The 26,857-nt window shown below is 41.8% G+C and overlaps 1 protein-coding gene across 1 annotated transcript in view; it reads right to left on the bottom strand.

Moving 5' to 3' along the window:
• Positions 1–14,663, bottom strand: part of dnah2 (dynein, axonemal, heavy chain 2) — a 521,611-nt gene extending 506,948 nt beyond the window's left edge. Inside the window, exon 1 of the mRNA XM_039749646.1 lies at positions 14,546–14,663. The gene's annotated coding sequence lies outside the window, so the exon portion shown is untranslated. The remainder of the gene's footprint in view (positions 1–14,545) is intronic.
• Between the last annotated feature and the right edge of the window lie 12,194 nt (positions 14,664–26,857).

The following is a 26,857-nucleotide window of genomic DNA, read 5'->3' as shown; positions in this document are numbered from 1 at the left end:
CACAGTACCCGCCCACTAGGTAGCCCAAATATTTGGCTTCTCTCAACCCAAGTAACATTTCTTGGGGTTGATGCGAGCCCGCCTCTCCCAATGTCCGTAATACTGCTGTGACCTGCTGTATGTGCTCCTTCCAGGTGCTGGAATAGATGACAACGTCATCCAGATAGGCAGCGCAGAACGAGTTATGGGGCGGAGCACTTTGTCCACCAGACGCTGAAAAGTCGCAGGCGCCCCGTGTAACCCGAATGGAAGGACACGATACTGCCAGTGTCCGCTAGGAGTGCTAAGCGCGTTTTTCCTTCGCGACTCCGTTAAAGGAACCTGCCAGTACCCCTTTGTCATGTCAAGTGTAGTCAAGAATTTGGCTGGTCCCAGTCTCGAGGAGGTCGTCCCACGCGAGGCATGGGATAAGCATCAAATCGGAAACTTGGTTGAGCCGACGGAAGTCATTGCAAAACCTCCAACTGCCGTCAGGCTTAGCAATCAAGGCGATGGGGCTGGACCAGGGACTACTACTTTCCTCGATCACTCCTAGTGCCAGCATTCGCTTGATTTCCAGTTCCACTTCTACTTTCTTTGCCTCCGGGAGTCTGTAGGGTCGCTCACGGACGATCACCCCCGGGTCAGTCACTATGTCGTGCGCAATCAGAGAGGTCCGACCTGGCTGTTCACTTACCACCTCTGGGACCGGCGGATAGCTGCTTGAGCTCCTGTCTCTGTCTGGGAGATAGCTGTTCGCGAAATTAAGGGCACTTACTTCCGCGAAGAGAGCAGGGCTGTCGGAGGAGGGATCGGGATCCCTCTCCTTCCACGGTTTCAGCAGGTTTACATGATATATTCGCTCAGCTGGTGGCGATTGGGCTGTTTCCCCAAATAGTCGACCAATCCCTTCCTCTCCTTAATTTCGTAGGGGCCTAGCCAATGTGCGAGCAGTTTAGAGTGTGAAGTAGGAACCAATACCATGACGCGATCCCCCGGTTGGAACTCCGGAGAGTCGTACACGGTCATACAGGCGGGCCTGTGCTGATTGTGCCTCCTCGATATGACTTTTAGTATAGGTCTTATTACATCAAATCTATCGCGCAATTGGGCGATATACTCCAAAATGTTAGTGGAGGGCTGTGCCTCCCCTTCCCAGCCCTCTTTTAAAATATCTAATAAGCCCGGGGCTGTCTTCCGTATAGTAATTCAAAGGGAGAGAACCCGTAGAGGCTTGAGGACTTCCGGTAGGCAAAGAGGACAAGGGGGAGGAGTTGGTCCCAATTCCTCCCATCCTTGCTGACTACCTTACGTAGCATTTGCTTGAGAGTTTGATTGAATCTCTCCACTAGCCCATCGGTTTGAGGATGATACACGAGGTTTTAAATGCTTTATTTTCAGTAACTTGGCAGTCTCCTTGAGCGTTTCCGAGGTGAAAGGCGTTCCTTGGTCCGTCAGGACTTCTCTAGGAATGCCCACCGTGAAAAGACTCCTACTAGTTCCGTGCAATATTTTTAGTGGTAGCCGGCGCAATGGAGCGGCTTCAGGGAATCGGGTTGCATAATCCACGAGGACGAGTATATATTTATATCCTCGGGCTGAGGGCTCCAGGGTCCTACTATATCCACCCCAATCCTGTCAAAGGAACGTCAATAAGGGAAGGGGAATCAGAGGAGCACGGTCCTTCCTAGGAATTTGCCGCAGTTGACACTCCGGCAGGAAATGCAAAAGCGGCGAACCTCCTCATTAATCCCGGCCAAAAAGCGGAGCTTAATGCGCTCTAATGTTTTATCGGGCGAGATGGCCTCCAAGAAGGTGAGAGTGGGCTAACTTCGCAAACCTGCCGCCGGTAGGTCCGCGGGACTAGCAACAACTTCGGACCTTCCCCTCATGTTCAGCAACCCGATACAATAATTCATTATCCATGACAAAGTGAGGTCCCTGTGGCATGGGCAAATGCGTCGTTGGCGTTAACGAGAACCACTGCATTCTTTATGTGCTTCAGAGAGTCGTCATTCCACTGTTCTCTCTTGAAAGAAGCGGAGTCGCTCTAAACTGAAAGTGCAACTCAGAGAGCGGGTCGGTCTGACCTCAAGGGGCGGAGAATCCTCCTCGCTGCCGGGGCGCTAGTGGATGGGGTAGTAGCCCGCGACGGTCCGGGAGTATCTTCGTCACTCTCTTGGCCTACCGCCCCACTCCCTGTCGGCTGATTACACGGTGTGGAAGCAGCTTGAGATGAGTCTTTATCATCTATAACGAGGCCAAAAGCTTTTCGGGAATGCTTTCTAAACTACGCGTTACTGTCAGACCAGTCCCGCCCGAGGATTACGGGAAACGGAGGATCCGGGTGTACCGCTACGGTAAGCCGCCGAAGGGTTCCTCCGAGACATACGTAACACCGGGCGGTATTGTACGGCGGATATCTCCGTGTATACATTTTAGACTGGTCTTTTCTTAATCCATTGTTGCGGTAGAACAAAGCGGCGAGCAACGACAGACACGTTACTGCGGAATCAAACAGCGCTGTTACCATATGTCCATTAATAATAAGCTCTCCCGTATGTTTATCCGCCAGGGGATTGCTAAGGGCACACAAACAACCCCGCCATTGTCCCCTACGGTCCGCCTTGTTCCCCGACAGGTCGCAAGCCAGACGGCCCGGCGACTTCGGAACAGGCTCTGGATTGCGTGGAAGGGACTGCTTTTGTAGGACATAACTCCCGGGTAGTCCACAGAGCGGCTGGTCTGCCCTCCCGGGTTTCACAGCCGGCCTCTGGGGTTGCAAGAGCTGTAGCAGCTCGTCCAGAATGGAATTCTCCCCAGGCCGGCTGGGCAAATTCCTGGGGTATTCGCTGTAGCAGCAAAAACAGGCCACTTGCTGCACTATTTGCAAGGGGGTCAAATCAAATGGCGTAGCCACTCACCCACCTGTTGCCAGAGAGCCATAGCCTGCTCTGACAGCCCTTTGTTGGGTTAAACTCCCAGTCTATTATATTCTTTACCTGCCGGCCTGGGGACAGCCCATCGTTAACAGGGACCTTGGTCCCGATGGGCGGCTCGGCTTTCCTACCCAGAAGAGCATACTGAGCCACTCGTGTGTTTTCCCCAGAAGCCAGCCCACGCCTGTGGGTCCCCTCTACCTTCTCCACGAGATGGGTTGGTAGCCCGGGTTATGCTCGTGGAGCAGAGCCTGCACCGTCCTTCCTGACCCTCCGGCACTCCCTGCCCGAAACTTGGCCCCGGTACTCACCCACCTGGTTCCTTGAAGGTCCGTGTCCCGGGTTCTTCGGGGACACCATCCTGCCGACTACGCCACTGTAATAACTGGAGACCAGAGGCGTGAAAAGGTTTGGGGCAGCCACCCGTTTAATGCGGTTTCCCGGCTGCAATAGAATTTGAGGCATTTTCAAAACAGTTGTTTACACAACAGAGTCCAAGACAGAACTGCCTGCCTAAGCAAAGGCAGTGAGCTTTATAGCTCAGAGGGCGGAAATGATGTCGTCCTCTGGGCGGAACTGGAAGTGACATCACCCTTGGGGCGGAACCGAAGTGACCTCATTCTTGGGGCGGAACCGAGGTGGTGTGTCCTTCCTGGAAATGGCGGCTCCTGGTGGGATTTCCCGGGTAAGACCTGCAGAGAACTCAGAAAGAGCGTCAGCGTACCCCGCCCCCCCCTGGGCAGATGTATAAACAGTATTGTCTAAGCCCTTCAGCTGCTTCCCATGCACACGTGTGTGACAATATATATATATATATATATATTTACACACACACACATAAACATATATCCATCCATCCATTTTCTAACCCGCTGAATCCGAATACAGGGTCACGGGGGTTTGCTGGAGCCAATCCCAGCCAACACAGGGCACAAGGCAGGAACCAATCCTGGGCAGGGTGCCAACCCAACGTAGCATAAACATATATATATATATATATATATATATATACATATCTATACATATACACACACACACATATATACATACATATATATATAACTACATATATACACATACATATACATACACACATACATACATACACACACATATATACACACAAATACATATATATATACATACACACACACATATATAAACATATATATACATATACATACATATCTACATATATACACACACAGCTATTTCAGTATCAGTGCAATACGCTGCTTGTTAAAACGGATAACTCCCGCTCTTACGTGCAAGTCTGCGTGGATATTATGGACTATCGTATTTGTTCAAGTTCTATTTAAATATTAAAAGAAGGAATTTTTATTTAGTCGACAGAAATATCTTTGGTAGGAATGGTAAAAACAGACAGGAATATTATTCGTGAATAAATCAACTCAAACCTTAAACAACTTATAATATTTTGCTCTCCATAAAAATATATCCTGTCTAAATTATACAAGTTAGAAATAAAGTAAACGTTAAAAGAACAAACATTCAAATTTCTTTACTCTTATGTAATTTTATATAAAAATAAACTTAGATTTTAAATATCCCAAAAGATTTTGCTCTCCATAAAAATATATCCTGTCAAAATTATACAAATTCAAATATGAAAATGCTGCATAACAAAATCTGGAAATATAAATAAAATGTGTTCCTTTCAGCAATAACAAATCAAATCATTCAGTTGTCTTTGCTCATATGTCATTTTAGAGCTGGACGCCTGGCATCTTTTTTTGGCCACAGGTTCATTTATGTTTGGTGTGAGGTTCTGTGTTGTGGAGATTCTCAGGATGGACTGCAGGTGCTCATCAGTGAGGCGACTCCTGTGTGCTGTTTTGTTAGTCTTTATCACTGAGAAGAGCTTCTCACACAGATATGTGCTACCAAACATGCACAAGGTTCGAGCCGCATGTAGACGGACTTTTTTTGTTCTTCAAAGTTACCAAAGCGCCGTGCAAACTCAGTGCGCAGTGCGCTCAGTTTATCAGCAAAGTGCGTATTTGGGAACACCGTAGTGACGACTTGGTTTAACATTACTTGGCAACAGGGAAAGAGGGGCAAGTTGCACTGGTGCATTTGTGTCTCCCATAAAAGCAGCTTCACTTGAAATCACTTTGTGATTGTGCACGGTAAAACGTCCGCTGAAGTGTCAGATTCTTATTTAATTCTTCTGCTTTCTGTATCTTCTGCATTGCATTCAGGTTACCCTGATGTTTTGTCTCGTAGTGCCGTCTTAGATTAAATTCTGTAATTACAGCCACATTAGCTCCACAAATGAGACACACGGGTTCAGTAAACATATACTCAGCCTCCCATCGGTTTTTAAAGGCTCTATTTTCAGAATCAACTTTTCTCTTCAGCATCGTGTGAGCTAGCTTCGCAATAACTTGCAGCATCATAAGCTAGACTTGATTAGCGCATTAAGTGTTCGGCAAGGCAGCTGAAGCGCTGCATTATGGGATCTGTAGTTTATTGTGTTACCAGCGCTTCATATACCCGGGCCATAAATAACAATAATAAAGTATATAAAATGATCTCGGGCGGATATAATTACGCCGGGCCGGATGTGGCCCGCGGCTCTTGAGTTTGACACATATGGACTAAATAGAACTTGAAAAGATATATTTTTTTAAATGTGATCGCGCAATTCAGATAGAGTTGACGCGCACTACAGCCTGCATGCCTCAATAAGTCATCCTCCCCTCGCTCTTACTTTTTTACCATTCATCTAATGAATACACTGAGTATGGCTTTACCAAAACAATCATTGATGGCGAATAAAGTATCCATTATTCGAGTATGTAGATCGGGATATATATATATACATACATATATATATACCCGCGTATCGCAGTGGAGAAGTAGTGTGTTAAAAAAGCTAGAAAAAGAAAAGGGAACATTTTAAAAATAGCGTAACATGACTGTCAATATACAGTATTTGTTTTGTGAGTGTTACTGAGTGTTGCTGTCATCAAGGATTTGATTATCATTATTTCTTTCAATCAGGTTCGTATTTGTAGGATGTGTTGTGTTCAAGTTACATTCCGTGTTTGTCAATCGTTGTAAAGATGACAGGTTTCTTTCATCGATTCGTTTCTTACTGCATCAATAAACAGCTCGTCTTCTTCTTTATCTGAGACCTGACACACTGCATACACAGGTTTTTTTTACACTGTCTTCCTTTAGCGGGACATTGACTTTTTCCATCGTGTGCTTTGTTTCCGCAGTAGCTGGATTTATGAATATGCTTGTATGTATCAGACGCTTCATATTTTTGCTGCCTTTTCAATTGTGTAATTGGTTTTGTTCAGCTCTTTGGAACTGTTGCTTTTATCTGTGCACTCGTCAGTTCCGTGAGCCGCTCGGTGTACATGCATCGAAGGTTCCCAGCTGTGCTGGTGCCATCTCGTGCTATGTCCATGGCTGTATTTAATGTTACCTTAGTCCTTTCTCTCTCGCAGTTTCGCTGAGTTTGTGTCAAACACCACCCTGACCATCTCATTTTCCTCTCCATAAGCACAGTCCTTCACCCGTGAATATTTACCCATGGCAATTTGCTATTGGATTGCCGCTGACGGGCGGCCTTATATGCGTAGGCACTAAATTACAAACGCCAGCGACAGCCTGTCTATGAACTTAATTTAAAGTTTAGGTTTACATCGTGCTTTGTTTCAGTAGCAGAACTCATGAATATGGTTGTATATGTCACTTTCCGCTTCTTATTGTTTAGCTGCCTTCTCAATTATATAATGCATGTTTTCTTCAGCGCTTTTTGGGCCTCTTCCTGGTTTTCTACGTACTGCGTGATTACGTGGAAGGTGTGATGATGTCACGAAACTCCGCCCCACGGGTTTTCAAGCTCATCTCCATTACAGTAAATGGAGAAAACAGCTTCCAGTTATGACCATTACGCGTAGAATTTCGAATGAAACCTGCCCAACTTTTGTAAGGAAGCTGCAAGGAATAACCCTACCAAATTTCAGCCTTCTACCTACACGGGAAGTTGGAGAATTAGTGATGAGTCAGTCAGTCAGTGAGTGAGTCAGTGAGGGCTTTGCCGTTTATTAGTATAGATTATATATATATATACACATATATATACACATACATACATATATATACATACACATATATACATACATACATATACACATATATACAGTATATATATACATATATATACACACATACACATATATATATATATATACATACATATACTTTTTTACACCGTGCTTTGTTTCCGCAGTAGCTGCACTTTCTACGTATTGCGTTCACAGTCAGTTCACATAATTACGTGGGAGGCGTGATGATGTGAGACGCAACTCCGCCACCCACGGCCATCGAGCGGAAGTCCATTGCAGTATATGGAGAAAAATAGGAAAATAGGTTCCAGTTATGACCATTACGCGTAAATTTTGAAATGAAACCTGCCCAACTTTTGTAAGTAAGCTGTAAGGAATGAGCCTGCCAAATTTCAGCCTTCTACCTACACGGGAAGTTGGAGAATTAGTGATGAGTGAGTGAGTGAGTGAGTGAGTGAGTGAGTGAGTGAGTCATTCAGTCAGTCAGTCAGTGAGGGCTTTGCCTTTTATTAGTATAGATATACATATACATACAGGGCTTCATGGGAGTTGGAGTTTGGTGCAGCTCTGCTGGGATACGTGGGCACCGCCGGGGGTGCTGTAACTCCATATATATATATATATATACATATATACATAGTATATATGTGCAGAGTATATACATCCATATATATAGTCACATCACACACGTGGCTTGGGAGACAACTTCAAGGTTCAATGATTTCAACCCAAGTTTAAAGTTGTCACTGTCACCTAGTAGCCTCTCCTCTTTTGTGCAGATCTGATGAGTAAAGAACAACAACCTGCCCTTTCATAACTAGCTCAGTCTAGAATTTGACTCACGTTTAGAAAGATATTTTTACTTCTATCTTGTCAAGCCAATTTTGTTACTTTTGTCAACAATTATATAAGGATCACCTTTATGTTTCATTTAAAGTGGCGTAGTCAGCAGGATTACACTGGAAATGAGTGATCTAGTGGGCCTCATTGCAGTGATTGCAGCCTTGACAGAGGAAGTACAAGGACTGCAGATTCAGACCTACGCTCACCAAACAGGAGGTTTGTCAGGTGCTCCAGGCAACTTTTCACAAGGTCATTCGACCCTTCCCAGGTACTCATAATGCTCCAACCCAATGAGGATGTGGAGACATTTCTCCTCATCTTTGAATACACAACGACCCAACATCATTTTCAACATGCAGATCGGGCACATATACTGACCCCATTTCTGACGAGGGAGGCTCAGAGGGCTTACTATGTCCTTGATATTGGTATTGATATTGGTCACTGGGAATATTGACAGGCTCATGGCAGAGATCCTAGACAGGTACAGTGTGACTGCAGACCAGCAGTTGAGACCATGTTGGAAATGACACTTTAACCCGCAATGGCAAGTATGCTTTCAGGCATTCAAGCTCTGGTGGCAGCTTGGACACTGGTTTAAACCAGAGGCCAACATAGTGAGAAAGTGGTTGAAACAGTCACATACGACTATCTCGCAAAATCTCTCCCAGAGTTTGTTGTCCAACAGGTCCACAGGCAATCTTGGAAAAATATGGACATACTGATAGAGACTTTGGAATGACATAAAAGTCAAGAGGCCAGAACAGCTCGATAATCACAAGGAAAGCTCAGATAAGATGTGGCCAACAACCAGAGACCAGCCGGCGCAAGTTGGAACAAGTTGCATAGCTGAAGGACAATGAAAATAAAAACAACTGTCCTCGCCTTGACCAGACAATGGACTGCAGTCTGGCAAAAGGAGGAAGGTATTGTGGTGTCACTTTTGCTCTATATTCCTTCTGTGTACATGTGAGATTGAGGTCAATGGAACTAAACTGGCAGTTCTCACAGATCCCAGGAGTAACAATTGTTTTGTTACTTGCTTCCACAACACAGCATTCAAGAAAGACCAGTCTATCTATCTATTTCTGTATTCATAGGGAAACTTGATGGTAAAGGTCTGCAGCCTGTGTGATAACATTCTAAGGAGAAACCCACACATACGATGGCTGTTATACAGAGCCCCCCATATCCCATTATACTGAGGAGAAACTGGTCAAAAAGGAACAGCAGAATTTCACAGAATTCACCTGTGAAATAGATGGGCCAGCCCATGGATGGGGAATCTCCATCCCAAGTTATCTCCACACCATGTTTTTCCCTAACTCAAGATAATGATAACATGGCCACCCAATATGAGGCAAAGTCCAACCTATTGCCCAGGGAGGTCACAGTTGATTCTCTTTCAGAGCTGCTCTTTCAGTTCAGGTAATTTCCAGTATCATTCTAAAGGGAACAAGTCCTTTAAATATGCTAAAAATGCAGTCATTATCATAGACAGGCAATGAACCACACATGTACCAGTAAAAGACATCCTATTCGATCAGATTGGAGTTGATATCATTAGCCCGCCTGAACCCTCAGCCTGAGGACATAGATACATTCTGATCTTCATGGATTATGCTACCCAATATCCAGAGGCTATACCATTGCAACAAGCCAATTCTAAAAATATAGCACAGGAACTAGTGAGTGTGGTGTGCGCAGGTAGGCATCCCAAAAGAAGTGCTTAGGGACCAAGGGATGCCTTTCACCTTGGACACGCTCAGGGAAGTTGCTGAATTACTCAAAATTAAACATCTAAAAACCTCAGCATATCATCCTCAAACTAATGGTTTAGTAGAGCAGCAGGAAGAGAGAAACTGTGGGCAGTGAGAATGAGAGAAACTGGGATCAGTTTCTCCCACTCATGTTATTTGAATAACAGGGAGTCTTGTAAGCCTCTACAGGGTTCTCATCATTTGAGTTACTATATCGCAGACAACCCCAGGGTCTACTGGGTATACTTGAGAGTGTTGGGAGAACAAGGCACTGCTTTCCACAAATACACGTGAATGTGTCACACAATTACATATTATATTTGACAAAATTTGTCCCATTGTAAAAGAAAATATGAAATGTGTTCAACCAGCACAGGTCCTTCTAAATAACTGTGGCATGACCCTCCATGACATCAGTCTCAGTGATCAGGTCATGGTGCTCATCCCCACTTCGCATTCCAAACTATTAGCCTATTGGTATGGGTCTTTTGAAATTAAAGAAAAAAAAAAGAGTTGATTAACAATTTGGTAAAACAACAGGATCTTGATCTCCACTCTGCTCAGTCGCAATCATCTTTTGGCCTTAAGGATAAGCTCAGTTTTGAACCTGATTTGGCACTCCACCAGTGACAGGAGCTGGATTAAGCCCTTCTGTCTGTCCTGCGAGTGGTGGATGAGAAACCAGAACGGACCTCTTTGACTGCCCACAATATTATTACAGAACCAGGGACGACTGTCAGAGAACACGTGTATAGACTCCAGGTGGCAAAACTAGCAGAAGTGGAGCCTGAGATCAAACAAATTTTAGATCTCTTGATTGGCTGAGAAGAGTTTTACTCCCTGATCTAGTCCTACCGACTTGATCACAAAGCCCAACGGCAGTTGGTGCTTTTGTAATGACTACTGCTGGCTTAATCAAATCTCCCGATTCATAGCATATTCAATGCCGCAAGTGGATGAACTCCTCAAGCAATTTTGAAGAGCACACATCTGACCATGCTTCACATGACAAAAAGGCATTGGTATAATCCCTTAGTGGAATCTGAAAATGAAATAAACACACTTAGCACTCCTAGTGAATGCTGGCACTATCATGTCCTCCTATTTGGATTACATGGGGATGAAGTGGATGATGCGCCACAGTTGCAGAATTCCTATAGTGCCACCTACCTCAATGGTGTTACAGTCGCCGAATTCCTATAGTGCCACCTACCTCAATGGTGTGTTTATCTGTTCTGTCACCTGGGATACGCATGTGAGGCATGTTCGAGCTATACTTCTAGCACTATGTGAAGCCGGTCTTTGGTTAAATCTAACCTAATTTGGATAAATAAAATTTTATTTTGGACTTATAGATGCCAAATATTTGGGCTACATGGTGGGTGGAGGGAAGGTCTGACTACAGTAATCCAAAGTAAATGCCATTTTAAATTGGGCCTGTCCCTGCACCAAGTGGCAAGTTCTGTTTTTTTTGAGGCGAGTGGGGTACTACTGCCAGTTCGTGCCTCATTTCTCTGGAAGAGCTAAGCCCTTGATTCATTAATAAAAAAGAGGGCTCCCATGGTGGTATTGGATGACAGAGACTGCATTTCATGACCAAAAGCAGGGCCTTATGTCAGCACCCATTTTAATATCTTCAAACTTCTCTCTGCCATTTATTCTCCAGACCTATGCCTCGGACACAGGTCTATGTGTCATGCTGAACCAAAACATCGGTGATGCTGAACACCCAGTGATGTACCTGAACCATAAATTATTAGTCCGGGAAGAAACGTATGCAGAAGGTGGAGCAGGAAGAGATTAAATGAGCCATTCAAAAGCTGACATACTACCTTCTTGGCTGTGAGCTTACCCTTGTCACTAACAATACCCCTCTTCAGTGGATGGCCATGCACAAGGAGTCAAATCCATGTGTCTCTAGATGGATCCTGGATCTCCAGGCATTCAAATTAAAGATTCAACATCGCCATGGCTCCCTCCACGTCAACACCAATGCTCTCTCCTGGATATATGACCTCTCACTTTGGGACATCTAACCCAAAATGTCTGGGCAATGTCTGGTTGGGAGGCAACCACAGGGCTTGTTGAATAATAATTCTACCCCAGGTTGAGGGTTGTCACTGTCACCTAATTCCTCTCCTCTTCTTTTGTTTGCAGATCAGACATGGGAAGAAACAACTTCTGACATCACTTCCTGGTTCTGGCCAACTAATCTCGCTCCTTCCACCTCATCTCTGGCTCAGCTGCCACCTTGTAACAGTCTAGTATTGGACACACGTATGGAAAGGCATATTTGCTTATTTTTGGCAACAGTTATATGGACATTGCCTGCCAGTGCCCCAACACTTTATGATCTTGTCTGTGTTTCATTTATACATATATACTATATATATATGTGGTGCATGTTATGTTCTCAGAGGTCAACATATAAAGTAGATTCAACTGATCTAAGTGAATTTTTGCACAGTTGTGTTTTTCTAAATATTCACAACTTCAGATGCTATGAATGGCTTTGTGAGCAGCTGTTTGTGGCTCCAAAAAATGAAAGCATTAATAATATTAGAAACTGAATACAGAATCAGTTTACAAGAAATGCCACAACACTCAAACCCGCTGGTATTGTCTTCAATAACCAGCAGGCTGTTCACCCTCAACCAAGTTCCTCAGCTCTTTGAAACTACCTGGTATGCATGCTTTATTTTAAAAACTGAAGCTCTGACAAAGCTACTGTGTAATTTTGAACATTATGAATAACTTAATGGAAACAGATACACATTAACAAGCCTTTCACTGTCCAGCAACTGCAGAAACCTTGTACAAATTGTTTATGTGATGATTATAAAAAAGGGTCAATGGCCAGCAAGTGACCTGCCTTGCAGACCAAGAAATTTATGTTGTTGCCCCGGACAGCAAAACCACAAATATTCTTCTCCAAACAACACTGGAATTATCACAATGTTACAATAATAAATAGCACTGTTATCAAAATATGAAACACTGTAGTAAATCGTAAGAATTTCAGCTTGCATGAACAATATTAATTGATTATATCATCCATTTGATTGGTTTTTACATTAAATTAAATCAGCATGTTGTAAGTTTCTGTACACAGTAATTATAAGTCTCAGCAAAGTCAAATGTAACCTAGTAAAATTCTAAAGCAGACTGCCAAAACATTTTACATTTATATCCAGGAGCTCAAAAATATATACCATGGCAAAATTAAATCAAACTGAAACTAAAAACTGAGTAACAGTAACTTAAGTGTACCTACATGTGTTGTAATTGAATAGATATACTCATGGCTGAAAGCCAGCCTCTGCAAGAATAAAATTACAATTTCCTTTTCCCATAAAATTCAATGAAACAGTTCTTGCAGTGAAAAGTACTCACATAAATGTTAAAACAGGCTTGATTAATGTAATATGATTAAACAAAAAAGACATATTTACAGGGACGCAAAAATATAAAGAAAGTAATAAAATGAATACAGTGCACTAACATGATTTGTCTGAGTTGACATTCTTAATGCAGAAAGGGCATTATGTGTGCAGCCTCGGAAATTAGCTAAGGATTTGGATGTGAAATCACAAGAGTATAAATTAAATTTCTACATATGTGAATATTTGTGAAAAATAAACAATTCATGTAAGTTTCTTTTCTAAATTAAATACACATAAGAAATTTGTGTCTTCCTTTACCAAGCAATTCCAGTTGATCCTCACAATTTTATTACATTTATAAAATGGCCCCTGACTAGCATAATGCATAATCTTTACTAAAAAAAAAATCACTGCAACTCTACCAAAAGTAGATGGGCACAAGGCCTGTTCTCATCAGGACTCACCCTATTATCCTTTAAAAGTCACTTCAACATACCTACCAGGTTGCACCCTGAAGAGATTAAGAAAGCAATAATCACATTTAAGTTTTATTTTTTGGATAAAAAACACCCATCTTTTGAATCCATGCCCCTAATTTAGGGTTGCAGGTATGCAAGACATATGGTAGTACTGGACACAAGGTAGGAACCAAGGCCGTCTTCACAGCATAATAGGCCCACCCGGCAAAGTAACGCTCTGGGGCCCCAGTTTTATTAGAAAGGCAGAAACATAAATAGGCATCAGAAACATCATGGGCCCACCTCTATACTCCTGGGGCCCCTGGCCAGTGCCCATAGGTAAGAAAAAGTCCTGGACACCTCCTTAGCTCCATCACATGGTAAATTCACCCACGCTTCCACACTACAGAAAAATCAGGGCAAGCAGGTAATAAAAACATGGCAGACACAGGGTGAGCCCTGCGACTGCTCCTTATGATAATTTTACGGTTTGGAAAAAAATATCTGGAAATGCTAAATGCGGCAAATGTTTATCTATGGCTGTCCCCATAAAACTGAGCCATTCTAAACCATGGTCGACGCACTTGTTTCTCTACAGTCGCCCACACCAGTCTAATCTAAGTAAAATACTTTATTGAACTGATTATTTTCCTATCGTTTATCACGTATTTTGGTGTTCTGGTGATCAGTCTGCCTTGTAAAACAACTTGAGGCAAGGTTCGCAGTAGATGGCGCTATATAGAAGATTGTTTCATAATCGCTTAAAGTATGTAGATCATTTATAACATTGAAATGGCAAATAATTTGAAAAAACCACAACAACTTAAATCAGAAGAATACAGAAAGTGCAAACTGTGACGACTATTGGAAAGAGAGCTTCGATCCGTGTTTACATACAAACTTCAGATTTCACGTTTCAGCAGAACGAGACAAAAATGATTTCATCTGACAACCAGATTAAAAAAAATACTTATACATTATATCCGCAACTGCCCCGTGCCACAAATCCATGGCAACTTTAGCGTGACAGAATCAAACAAAACGACTACAGCACTTCACCAACTTACACTCTCTTACCTTGTTGCTAAGGCGCCATGCTTACGAAGGTCAGGTCAGAGAAACACTTTAAACGTGGCCACTGAAGTTTACGTGGATTTTAAAATCTAAAAGCATATACTGTACGTATAAATATATATATAAGTATCCACTCTCATGCTAAGCGCTCTTGTGTGTCACACTCCTAAGTTTCTGTCTACCTCCGGATGCCGGGAGGCAGACGCGTTGCCATAGAGACGCTGAAAGCGCAGGCGCATTGTGTTCAGGGCGCCCGGTGCGATCACGCGCGCGCGCGTCCGCCCGCCAATTCTGAAGGGAAAATCTTTTTGATTGAAAGTACATTGCTCGCTCACGCGCTTAAAAGCCGTCACATTCCTTTTTTTAAAAATTAAATTGACAACGAGCTTCTTTGCTAGTATTCATCTCATCAGTTAGAAGTGTCAGATTGCTTCTGAACGCTGGTAGATTGAAACAGTAATAAACTGAAGTGAACCTTTAGCAAATCTATCAGATACTCCGCTACAGCATTAAGGTATTTTTTCAGGAGGATATTCACCATTATGATGCTATTGATATCACGATGTCAACTACAGATATATGTTAACTACTAAGCAAAAGTTGTGTGGTTCAGAATACTCAACACGTTAATAACCACAAGGAATGGAGTCCCGGAACTGGCAATCGCGAAAGGGGAGTTAATATTCAGTTCATCTGCGACTTCGCAAAAACGACACGCCCACTTAAACAACAGTCGTAGCGGGTATGACACGGTAGCAGATATAGACACTCTTGCAAGTTACCGGCCAATTTAGAATATTTACTGATTGCTGACAATGATTGATTGAATTCTTCTTTTGTGTCTTATTCACTGTAACGTATTTCACAAAATCAATATACTAAAAAAGATATGCCATTTTAAATAAACAGACATTAATCCTAAATCTATTGTTAGTAATATAGAGCAATGAAAATAAAACAGTAACCGGTAAAAACTAAATTATAGAGAGGCATCCTGCTCATTAATTGTAACACATATCTGAAACAAAATAAGCCAGTATAATTTGCAGTAGAGAGATGTCACACATAATACTTATAAATCAGTGCCTGCAATGCTGACTAAATCTTCCTAGTTGAACTAGCAGTACCCTGGAAGGACAGTGTGTAACTTGCCTAGGGTTGTCAGGATAAAGTTTGTACAACATGGATGCTCACAGTGGAGGTGAGATGTCAGAGATTCCCAGCTCAATCTGCTTGGAATCTATTGACCAGAATTGGAGTGAGAAACCAAAAGAGAACAATGTTAGTTTAGGAAAAGCAATGAAAAGAGTTCTGTTGTTGGCTCTTGTTTAAGAGGCAGGACTTCAGCTTGAAGTCTAGCAGAGAGGGGCAGTGGCTGGCCAGCACTGCTGACCAGCCATCTGGAGAGTATTGTGGGTAAGGGTTGAAACATTCCATGATGGTTAGTAACCACCTGATGACCTCTCCTCCTGGCTCGCCTCCATTCAAAATGGTTGTTGGATGGCATTTTAGATTTAATGGTAACCACACCTGGCATCTCCTGGCTTCCATGTTAACATAAATAATTGGTTACTAGGATTCGTCAAACGAGACCATGTTTTTCTAAGTTTCTTGATAAGTGAGGAGCCCAGTAGCATTATCAGGGTATGATGAGTACCCTCAAATTTAGTTTAACTGACTCCACTGCTGAAGTCAGTGATGCCTTTCCCTAAATGTCTGTTCCGAACCATGTCATCACATTCAATGGGATGGTTTGGGGTGGTGTCTTACTCAAAATATTTTCCCTAAAGGAAAATTTAAGCAGAATGACTGTTCCTGATATACTTGTATGTCCTGACTCCCACCCGCTCTCCAAATGCAACACTACTGATAAGAGTTGAAAGCTTAGGAATAAAAACCTGTTTTAAGATACATGATTCATTTTCTACCCTTTCTCGATTTCCAGCTACAAATATAACCATATCACAGACCTTTGCTTCTATATACAGTAAATGCACTCACCTAAAGGATTATTAGGAACACCATATACGGTGTTTGACCCCCTTTCGCCTTCAGAACTGTCTTAATTCTACGTGGCATTGATTCAACAAGGTGCTGAAAGCATTCTTTAGAAATGTTGGCCCATATTGATAGGATAGCATCTTGCAGTTGACGGAGATTTGTGGTATGCACATCCAGGGCACGAAGCTCCCGTTCCACCACATCCCAAAGATGCTCTATTGGGTTGAGATCTGGTGACTGTGGGGGCCATTTTAGTACAGTGAACTTATTGTCATGTTCAAGAAACCAATTTGAAATGATTCGAGCTTTGTGACATGGTGCATTATCCTGCTGGAAGTAGCCATCAGAGGATGGGTACATGGTGGTCATGAAGGGATGGACATGGTCAGAAACAATGCTCAGGTAGCCCATGGCATTTAAACGATGCCCAATTGGCACTAAGGGACCTAAAGTATGCCAAGAAAACATCCCTCACACCATTACACCACCACCACCACTAGCCTGCACAGTGGTAACAAGGCATGATGGATCCATGTTCTCATTCTGTTTACGCCAAATTCTGACTCTACCATTTGAATGTCTCAACAGAAATCGAGACTCATCAGACCAGGCAACATTTTTCCAGTCTTCAACTGTCCAATTTTGGTGAGCTCATGCAAATTGTAGCCTCTTTTTCCTATTTGTAGTGGAGATGAGTGGTACCTGGTGGGGTCTTCTGCTGTTGTAACCCATCCGCCTCAAGGTTGTGCGTGTTGTGGCTTCACAAATGCTTTGCTGCATACCCTCGGTTGGTGAGGTGTTCAACGAGTGGTTATTTCAGTCAAAGTTGCTCTTCTATCAGCTTCAATCAGTCAGCCCATTCTCCTCTGACCTCTAGCATCAACAAGGCATTTTCCCACAGGACTGCCGCATACTGGATGTTTTTCCCTTTTCACACCATTCTTTGTAAACCCTAGAAATGGTTGTGCGTGAAAATCCCAGTAACTGAGCAGATTGTGAAATACTCAGACCGGCCCGTCTGGCACCAACAACCATGCCACGCTCAAAATTGCTTAAATCACCTTTCTTTCCCATTCTGACATTCAGTGTGGAGTTCAGGAGATTGTCTTGACCAGGACCACACCCCTAAATGCATTGAAGCAACTGCCATGTGATTGGTTGATTAGATAATTGCGTTAATGAGAAATTGAACAGGTGTTCCTAATAATCCTTTAGGTGAGTGTATATACATATATATATAAAATATATACATATATATATATATATATATATATATATATATATATATATATATACATATATATATAAAACTTCCTGATGACAGCCTATGGTGTAGGAGTTGTCTGAGCATTACTTTTGGTGACCAGTGCTGGTATTGTACTGGAAGTCCATTGTGTAGAGGGATAAACAGGAAGAGACAGAGGACAGTTCCCTGCTTTGCCCCAGCACTGCACACCACAATCAGGGTCACACAGTTCTTGAGCTCCACAAATTGCTGTCTGTCGGTCAGGCAGTCCATGATTCAGGAGACCGAGGGGACATCAAGACGCATAGCCTTGAACTTGTTTGCTAATGCTTTAAATTACATTGTTTATGTATATAATATACATAATATACATGGCTGTCCTTACTGTTGGCAGCACCCAGTTGAAGGATACTAAAGTAATATGGAGATTCATTTTTGTAATTAGCAACAAAAGAAAAAATAAGATAAATGTCAAGTAAAGTTGACTATTATACATGCATCATGTTATTGTCTATCAGAAATTTTCATTTATTTGATCGATTCCCATTTTCATATTACTTGGGGTAATCAATGGTCTACTGTACTTATTACTTTCTTGTATACTATTAGGGAATGTATTGTAATCGTCTTGACATTTTAGACCTTCCTGAGTGTGAAAATACCAATTTTGCATTCAAGTATTAAGTACAAAACATGGATTTCTATCAACGTTTGGGGTATTTCCGTTATCCGGAAGTGGTAGTTTACCTTTTATTCATGCTGCTGCAGAGTTCAATTTATTAAACTTTACTTTTATAATAATTGTTCAATATATTATTAATTTAATTTGATTTGTTGTTGATGGTTGTTTAATGTAGATAATATAAAAATGATTTTCTTGTGCTTTACTCCTCAAACATCCATCCCCATATCTGAGTATACAAGAAAGTCTAGTGGAGACCACTGTCAAATTTTTTTAATTCTGTAACTATTACCATAATAGTAACATAACATATCAACATAAGGGAAAAGTACTTGAGACTGTTAAAAATGGGATTTTAGTTGAGCTGTAATGATAATTTCATAAATACAGGGCTTAATTAAAAGGCACAGCTGACTAATTATTTTTATTTTCAAATTGATATTTTTCTATTTTCTAATTATTTAATTAATTAATGTGTTGACTTTTGAAGTATTGCATATAATGAAACTACATAGATTTATAAGAGATATAGAGTAACTAAAGATAATAACAATAACACAGGTCAACAGGTCATTTTCATCAGAGATAATGTTATGTGGTATGGTAGTGTTTCCCATGCTGATTTCAATGTCTGTGTTTAGTTTTTTCTGTAGCACATCTTGTTTCTTTGATGAAGCTAAATATATATTGCTTGATATTTGTTATAATTAGCCTAAGCGTATCACAAGACTTAACGACAGTTGTCTGTATTTTTATGTTACAGACGGTATTAACTGCAATTGATTTCAGTTGTCATCATGCCTAGAAATTATATTAATCATCCAGACAGTTTCTGTTATGTTTGTGGTTCATTCACTAGGAAACCACAACATCGCCCAATTCCTGCAGATCTTAAGAAGATTTACAAATTGTACTTCGGCTGTCCTCTTGGTGAACAGGATTTATAGGTCCAAAGATCAAGTCCGTTTTGCAGGATGATGGTTTCAAACAGCCTTTCTCGGCAGCCAAGCTAGAAGCTTGGGAGGAATTCAAGTGTCTCTGTTGTGATATATGGCCGGCCATTCATCCCGGCCAATACCCCCAGGCCGCCAGATGGAGCCCTCCCTGCAGCATGGAGGTGCCCCGAATGCCAGCAGGGAATCCTGGACAATGGAGTTTTTATCCACAGCCCTGCTGGATACCATGGGGGCTGGTAGAGGACGCTGCAGGGAGGAACAAGGATTATTTTCCTACAGCCCCGGAAGTACATCCCAGTCACGTGGACAGAAGAAATGACGTACTTCTGGGTTGAAGATTTGGAGTTTTCACCTGACCCGGAAGTGCTGGATAATCACATGGACTGAGGGATCAGAAGCACTTCCGGGTCACGGACTATAAAGGACTGTGGGAGATCCCAGACGGGCGAGCTGAGTTGGGTGGCAGGATGACAAAGCGTCTGGGAGTGGAGGATTGTATTGTGAATTGTATTGATTATTGTTTATGAGTATAGTGGAGCAGAGGGTGCTTTGTGCACATTATTATTATAATAAATCCATTATTTTGACTTTTATCTGGTGTCTGGCGTCTAATCTGAGGTTTCAAGGGGACGACAGCGCCCCCTATCTGTCACTCTGTGAAAACTTCCTGAGTCTTCTGCATACAAGGAAGGAGTTCAGGATCTGCTTGATTTATACCAGAAACTGGGGTGTCACATGTCATTGAAAATACACTTCCTGCACTCACGTCTCAAGTTTTTTCCAGAAAGTCTTGGTATGGTGAGTGACGAGCAAGGAGAAGATTTTCACCAGGACATTCAGTTAATGGAACGTCGCTACCAAGGTTTCTGGAATGAGAGTATGATGGCTGACTACTGATGGATGCTGTACCGTGACAATTCAGATACAGTGTACTCAAGAAAATCCTTCTATAAAGTGTTTTTGAAGGACCACTTTAGATGCGGACTGACACCATTCAGTATATCTATGCCACAGTGTGTGCCTGTTTCACTTCTCACTGAATATATTGAACATTGGTGCTTACATGTTAGTAAAACCTTCAGTACATGTAAGTACACTGTAAACTAACATTACTCATAATTCAAAAGGTTGACCTGACAGGAAAAGACTGAAAGTAGATCTGAAATCAGTTGAAAATCCTATTTAGAAAAGTGTGTTGTGGTCTCTGATGATTACCAAATAATGTTTTGTTGCCTTGTGTGATAATCTTTACATTTATACAGTGCTTTTCTCACTACTCAGAGTGCTTTTCATAGTGAGTGGGAAGCCAATTCAACCACCTGGTTAATTCGACGGCAGCCATTATTGCGCCAGTGCCTTCATCACACATTTGCTGTTAGGTGTTGAAGTAGTGAGAGAGATAGCCAGTTAGAGAAAGGGGATGATTAGAGGGCCAGAATGACTTAACCATGGAGGTCTCTCTAGCCTGGACATTGGGATACACCCTGCTGTTTATAAAGGATGCCCAGGGATTTTTATTGACCACAGAGTCAGGACGTCAGTTTTATGTCTCATCCAAAGGATGGCACCATTTTAACAGCACAATGTCACGTTGCTGCACTGGGGCAGTAGGATTCACATTCAGACCTCAGGGTAACACCTCTTTCAGTAGCTTACTAATGTACTTATTAATGTTTCCATAAAAACTAAATGGTTAGACATTAAGTTAACAGAAGACACATGGAAAAAAGTTAAAACATATAATGTATTACTACATTTTATAGAGAAGGAAAAAGATTTATTTAAGGATAAGAAACTTTAAACAACTTTGGTAAGGAAACATCACTTTCTTTCCTCCTCTTATTTCCATGCAAACTACTTGGTTGAAATTATATTGACACAAGTCAGAGTAAGGAAGGTAACATGTAGTAGAAATGTGAAAGGTAACTCATTTCATAATAAAACCGTCAGTCTGTCCAAGCTCTCCTACCCGGATCCACAGAGCTCACAGTGCAATCCCACATGACACTGTTTCCATTAATGTTAACTCATTACTCCCAGAAATATGAAGAAACAGATGGAAATGCATCTGATTGTAAGCTTTTGCCACTTAATCTCATTCTATTCAAGTCAGCAATGGGCCTTCCATTTAATGACATCCAGCACGGGCCAACCAAAGAAGCATGGCCCATGAAGAGTCTTCACTCTGGCTAAAAGTATGTAGAAGTCTGCTTGTTAATACATTAAAAAAAAACACTTTGGTGGTCGCAATTTAGGCATTTGGATGCAGGGGCACCACTCGTGCCATGCTAAAGTCAGCCCTGGAAAGAGCAGGTAGACCTAACAAATTGGACAGTCAGTGTACACTGTGGCAGTCAAACATGTCTTCTTTTACTGTCAGTATAATCTGAATTTGAGAAACAATGTTTTCAGTAGTGTTTAATGAAAAGAATCCTCATCTTCTTTCGGGTACTTCCATTAGAAGTCGCCACAGCAGATCATCTTTTCCCATATCTTCCAGTCCTCTGCATCTTCCTCTGTTACACCCATCACCTGCATGTCCACTCTCACCATATCCATACACCTTCATTTAGGCCTTCCTCTTTTCCTCTTGCCTGGCAGCTCTGTCCTTAGCATCCTTTTTCCAATATACCCAGCATCTCTCCTCTGCACATGTCCAAACCAATGCAATCTCGCCTCCCTAACTTTGTCTCCTGCTTTCTGGTCAGTGCCCCCGTCTCCAGCCCATATAACATAGCTGGTCTCACTACCGTCCTGTAGACCTTCCCTTTCATTCTTGCTGATAACCGCCTGTCACAAATTACTCCTGACACTCTTCTCCACCCATTCCACCCTGCCCGCACTCCCCATTACTCTGTACTGTTAAACCCAAGTATTTAAACTCATCCACCTTCGCCAGCTCTACTTCCTGCATCCTAACCATTCCACTGACCTCCCTCTTATTAACACACATGTATTCTGTCTTGTTCCTACTGACCTTCATTCTTCTCCTCTCTAGAGCATATCTCCACCTCTCCAGGGTCTCCTCAACCTGCTCCCTACTATCGCTACAGATCACAATGTCATCCCCAAACATCATAGTCCATGGGGACTCCTGTCTAATCTCATCTGTCAACCTGTCCATCACCATTGCAAATAGAGATGATCCCTGATGTAATCCCACCTCCATGTTGAATGCATCCGTCACTCCTACCACAGATCTCACCACTGTTACACTTCCCTCGTTCATATCCTGTACTCTTACATACTTCTCTTCCACTCCCGAATTCCTCATACAATACCACAACTCCTCTCTAGCGCCCTATCATATGCTTTCTCCAGGTCCACAAAGATGCAATGCAACTCCCTCCGGCCTTCTCTATACTTAATATACCTAATGAAAAGAACACAATCAATTATTTGAGTTTCATGGTTGCTTGATTTTTTTACCAGGCCAGAATTTTATAATTCATTTGTAACAACAAATAGTGTGTATTTTATAGACTTGTTGGAGGAGAGTCTGTGTGGATGTCTGACAGAATGGCAAGTGATTATCATTATCATATCATCAGCCATTTTAAATTTATTTACTAAGATATACAGAAATTGAAACTAAATAATGCTTAACATAATCCATCCATCCATTTTTTAATCCACTTATCCAGAGAAGGGTCACAGGGAAGCCGAAGCCTATCCCAGCAAGCATCAGGCACAGAGCAGGTAGAATAGCTGGACAGGGTGCCAGCCCCTTATAGGGTGAATCCACATATACACACACATCAGGAACCATTTTTCCCAATCCACCTATATGAAGTCACTTTAGTTGCTAGTATTGCATTCACTATTAGGGAAAATAAGAAGGCCAAGGGTGTAAAATTTGCATGTTCCAGGCAATCCCATTTCCTTAGGGTTTAAAACTGTGCTGAACAATGTCTGCCAAGACAGGCTATTTAGAAACGTTTACATATGCCTACACATTTGGTGTGGATTTCATGGATTATCAAGTGCTGTCTGAGACAAATCCCCTCGTGTTAACTATGTAGACTAAAAAAGCACAGCAACAACATTTACAGTTGCAGGGATGTGGAATATTGGAATGCATCTGGAATGTGTGAACAGACTCCGTTCACGTACACAGTTCAATTTTCAGGTAGTGGGTGTCAATCAGTATCTTATACCACATTCCGGTGTTGGAACCCTGACAAAGTGGGATTCCCCGAAATGCATAGGTTTTTCACCCTGGGCCTCCTCCTTTTCCCCTTGAATACAATATTGAATATAATACCAGCAACTGAAGTGACTTTAGATTGATGACCTGAACAAAAAGTTGTTTTCTATGTCTGTTATTTCCTCTTTCTTATTCCTTTATTTTGTTTTCATTTATTTTATCATGCCATGTCTTGTTAAAAAACAAAAAAATATTGAATTAGTTCTCTAGTTCCGTTAATTTTATGTATGATTTATTTCTATTTACATTGAAATGACGTGGCAGGATGAATGCTAGAAGCAGCCTCAGCTCAAGTACTTACCCTCCATAGGACTGCTCCGTTGTGCCGTGCTACAACAAATATACTGCTGCTGTCTCTGCCGCTGTCTCCCCAGTCTCATAGTCTTGAGAATCTGCTAAAATAGCCGTACAGTAATGTCCTCCTGCTTCCCTCTCCCTTCACTATTTTATTCCACATCCTCTTATCGCCTGTCTCTTTATCTTGACCAGTTAGTTATACCACCCCATTCCTAACTTCCAATACTCCTTTCTACCTGCGTCAGTCTATCAGTCTCCTAGCTCCTTTCCTTCACACCCTGGACAGACTCTTCCTGCTTAGTGGTCTCTTTTTAAGTCCTCTGCTGATGTCATCATGAGTGGAGCCGAAAGAAGCATCTGTCTTGATTATAAGTTCTGCTTCTGCCATTGTCTGCCAGCTGCCCAGAGATGGATGATTGATGACGGTTCTTTTCCTGGATGGGATTCCAAAATGGAGGGTTATAGATGGACACATATCCAGGTTGGTTGTTGGCACCTTTCCCGGCCGGAAGGCCATGATGGAAGGACAGAGGGAGACAGCTTTCAGGGGCCATATATTCACCCTATACACTTGGGTGGCAGCATCCCTCTAGTGGAACTCCCTTTTTAATACCCACAGGGCATATTGGGAGCTGTAGTCCTGATGGATAGTCCTATTTGGGGAGTTGGGTGCTGCCAAGGGGAGCTACAGGGGAACACTACCGCTATTTTGTAGGGCTTCCGCCTGGCCTGGAAATGCTTCTAACATGTAGTGCTGTGGCATCGGAATTACTCCTGGATCTGGCATAAAAGAAGTGGTCTCCTCTGTATCGTGGAGTCAGAGTCAGGAGTCAGAGGACAATGCTCACAGAGGAATTATACAAGGAGACAGATGCTATTTTGAATATTATACAAAGCTGGGCCAGCTTTAACCCTGTAAAGGTGATTTTGTAAAATACCACATGCATCTCAGAACAGAACTTGGATGGGAGACCATCTAGAAAAAGCTGGGGTTGCTGCTGCAAGAGGTGTTGATGAGGCCAGCAAGGGGCGCTTACCCTGTGGTCTGAACGTGGATCCCTAAGCCCCATTGCAGTGACAGGGACACTGTGATGTAAAAATGGTTCTGACCTTTGGATAAAACGTAAAACTGACATCCTGACTCTTTATTGTCATAAAAGATCCCTGGGCATCCTTCTTAAAGAGAAGGGTGTATCCCAATGTTCTGCCTAAATTGCCCACCACAGCCAGTCATTCTTTCCCCCTAATCATCCACTGTCTCTAACTGGCTATCTCTTCCACCACTTCACCACCTAACAACTAATGGGAGTTGAGCATACTGGTGCAAATATGGCCTCCATCGCATCATACAGATGGATGGTACTCTTTGGTGTGGCTGAAGTGGCTCCCCACTTACTGAAGCACTCTGAGTAGTGAAAAAGTGCTTTAATAATGTGAAGAATTATTATTATTATGATAATTAAATTACTCTTTATTTAACCTTGAATCTGTGCTCGGCTAAGTTATCTCTTGTGTTTGGGGCTCAAGGCTCCCCCTAGTGGCCACAATATGTATACACTTACTGTATATTCATTGTGCCTCATTTACCTTTATAATACCCTATCTTTTTTGTTATATTTAATATTAGGATTCTATAGTGTCTGTTACAAAATAAATGTATGTATTTATTTATCATTTTCAATCATGGTTGGACTTTAGTATTATACAACTGTATCTTCTTTCACTCTTCATTTTACCTTGTAATTCAGTTTCTATATAATATAACTGTTGTCAATGTGTGTGTTATACAGTATTTGTGTTGGATAGTGTATTCCTTTGATTCTAGACATCAGTAAGTGTAGTTTATTTCTTCTAACTAAATAGTGTGACTTTAATTAGAACCTTTTTTTTCCTTTACTTGATTGTTTTATTTTTTTATATAACAACAACCTGCTTTAATACAGTTGATATGATATTTTCAGTTTCTGCTACAAGAATTGTATGGTGGTACTTTTAATTTGCAGTCAGTCCACCTAAGCTGCATGTCTTTGGACTGAGGGAGGATACTGGAGCACCCAGAGGAAATTCACGAGGACAATCATTCAAATCAGAGATCGTCATAATTAGCACAAGACACCCTAATTCAGGGTGTTTATAAAAATATTATCATTTACTTCATGAGATAGAAATACATAATACATGAGAATAGTTACATTAAATATTTAAAATATAAAGTGCATCAACCTGCAGAGAGACTATGTGGAGAAGTGATATAACTGTTATGTTTATCTGCTCCCAGTTACTGGTATTAAAAGGCGAGTTGCCTTTACTTTTTTATTCTCCCTCATATTACAGTAGACAGAAGCAGCACGTGGCATTCAAGTGGTAAGTAATGTTAAGGCTCTGGTCAACTTGTTTGCTAGTTTGGCTTCAGTCTTTTTGGATGTATCACTTGTTCTGAGCAAGGTGGCACTGGTATTCTAACTGTCACACACAGGAAAAAAACAACTGGGACCTCCGGGATCGACATTTTGGGTTCGAATGTAGTCTGTATTGATTGTATGCTCCTAGGGAGTAACTATGCAAAATCTGGGACAGATCAGGCAAAGTGTGTAGGATTGTATAGGGAAAATACAGACAGACAGACATTCTATTTTATATATAATAAATATTAAAAAATCTGCTTCAATTTAAATATTTAAAGTTATATGAGGTACTATTCTAAATTGTAACAGAAATGTGTAATTTGTCATCCTCTGAAAGAAGTCCATAGAGGACTAGGTTCCAGGTGAAAACCTCAAAAATCAAAAATAACATTTGTAATCACTGATCTTAAAGTTATCTAAAATGAGGCAACACATGCTCATGTCTGAAGTTTGTGACATTCTGGGCGTGACTCCTAAGGGGCTAGGGCCACTGGTAAAGAATCAAATATCAATACAATTAT

Source organism: Polypterus senegalus, chromosome 3 (genome assembly GCF_016835505.1).
Source record: "Polypterus senegalus isolate Bchr_013 chromosome 3, ASM1683550v1, whole genome shotgun sequence".
NCBI lineage: Eukaryota > Metazoa > Chordata > Cladistia > Polypteriformes > Polypteridae > Polypterus > Polypterus senegalus.
Note: the sequence above shows the minus strand (reverse complement) of the source record. Positions and strands in the feature narration are given on the sequence as shown.